Source organism: Hyposmocoma kahamanoa, unplaced genomic scaffold (genome assembly GCF_003589595.1).
Source record: "Hyposmocoma kahamanoa isolate Upper Pololo Valley unplaced genomic scaffold, ASM358959v1 173756, whole genome shotgun sequence".
Taxonomy (NCBI): domain Eukaryota; kingdom Metazoa; phylum Arthropoda; class Insecta; order Lepidoptera; family Cosmopterigidae; genus Hyposmocoma; species Hyposmocoma kahamanoa.
Genome location: NW_020653670.1, coordinates 18,735 through 20,698, shown reverse-complemented (window position 1 = coordinate 20,698; position 1,964 = coordinate 18,735). Strand labels below are relative to the sequence as shown.

General features: G+C 39.2%; 1 non-coding gene across 1 annotated transcript; it reads left to right on the top strand.

The window, feature by feature from the left end:
- Nucleotides 1-877: 877 nt before the first annotated feature.
- On the top strand, nucleotides 878-949 carry Trnag-ucc. Its single transcript has one exon. It is a non-coding gene; the product is annotated as a tRNA-Gly (tRNA).
- Nucleotides 950-1,964: the final 1,015 nt, after the last annotated feature.

The window sequence follows — 1,964 nt, the reverse complement described above, 5'->3', positions numbered from 1 at the left end:
TCTGGTCAAGCAATAACGGCAGATGTCTATTGTGCCGAACTCCGAACCATGTTGACAAAACTAGCAGTAAAACAGCCCCGACTCATGAATCGATCTTCACCATTATTGCTCCACGACAACGCGAGACCTCACACAGCACGAGAAACCATTTTGACCCTTCAGGAACTGCAGTTAGAAACCATTCGTCATCCTCCGTATTCACCAGACCTTGCTCCAACGGACTACCATTTTTTTCGTGATTTGGACAATTATCTACGTGACAAGAAGTTTTCTTCCCAGGAGGCAGTACAAAATGCTTTCACACAGTTTGTGCAGTCTAGATCGTCGGAGTTCTATCGCAAAGGCATTAATAATCTTCCCATTAGATGGCAGCAATGTATAGATAATAATGGCAACTATTTTGATTAAATATATTTGTTAAAAATGTAAAAAATAAACAATTTAGATTTTCAGTACAAATCGGCAATTTCATTCTTTAACCCCTATTATTATTCTTCATACATAAATTTCTATCTATCCATGGACGGGAAATTCACCCAAAAAAAAATCCGTAATCATTCCTTAGTACAGTAAAATAATCCCAGTTCTCATGTCATTTCAGTTATTTCATTTTATTTCTTCTGAAAATAAAAAAAGAGAAATCAAGCGCGCTGTGTTTTTATCACGTTTTTTTGTATCTAATTTGGTTTCTTTTTTCAAATCTTGGAAAACTTGTCTACGTCTGAAATAAAAAATCCGCTTGATTTGCAAGTCGCAAACCATGCCGTTTTAGACTAACAACATTTCCTACCTATGAATTAAATACATGTAACAACTGAATAAACAATATTAATGATACACATGATTGTGATGTAGAAGAAGTACACTTCTGCCACAGGCGTTGGTGGTGTAATGGTTAGCATAGTTGCCTTCCAAGCAGTTGATCCGAGTTCGATTCTCGGCCTACGCATTGTTTTATTTTCACCTACTTAATTAATTAACTATAAACGTTATATTTAAGTTCTAAATTAGTTGACTTTAGTATATTCTTTACTGCACCAAAAAGGTGAGTAAAGGTGATGTTATCTCTAGAATAGATCTCTTCCAGCAACCCAAGGCAGTAGGAATGAAGATCATGAGCTCATGAGAATGAAAAAATACCAACACATAAGTTTTTTTCTTTTTTTTTATAATATAAAGTTTGTGTGTGTGTTTATAACAGTTGCAGTGCCACTCAGAGCTTTAAATGGCAAAGATCAGAGGGGCACTGCCACTGCGCCCGTCACCCTGAAACATACGGTGACAAGTCCCAGTAATACTCACATTACTGCTTGGTGGCAGAAATAAGTAAGCAGGTCAACGATATAAGGATGGAGTGTTCCGGACTTTCTAATTGAGCGATGGAGGAACAGTGAAGGTGTAATTATTTTTTTTTAAATATCAAGCGACGGGGCGAACAAGTCGTACACCTGCTGGTAAGTGACACGCCTATGCATAACAGTTGCAGTGCCACTCAGAGCTTTAAATTGCAAAAGATCTTAGGGGCACTGCCACTGCGCCCGTCTGCCTTTTATTTCACCGGCAACCATACCTTTCCAAACCAGAACTGTTTGCAGGCAGAAATAGGTGGTAGTAGTTCCCTGGAGGAACTCTTTCACAAGGAGCTTCACTTCTTATAAGTATTATAAACACATAAAATATTTATATAATTACATATCATCACGCCCGTCCCACACCGAGATAGGCAGACACTATGGACCTTCACCTGCTACGCTCCTGACAAACCTTCGCCTCCTCCACTCTCATCAATCTCTTCATACATGCCCGACCCGACCTTTTTTAGAGACATCCCCATTGAGATGTTAGCCGAGGTCTACTTCTCCACACAGCTCCATCCACGTTCGCTAAATAAATTTGTGCCGTCAATCTACGAACATTCATTCTTTTTAGGTGACCACCCAATCCAAGTGACCTCCTCTCTATCC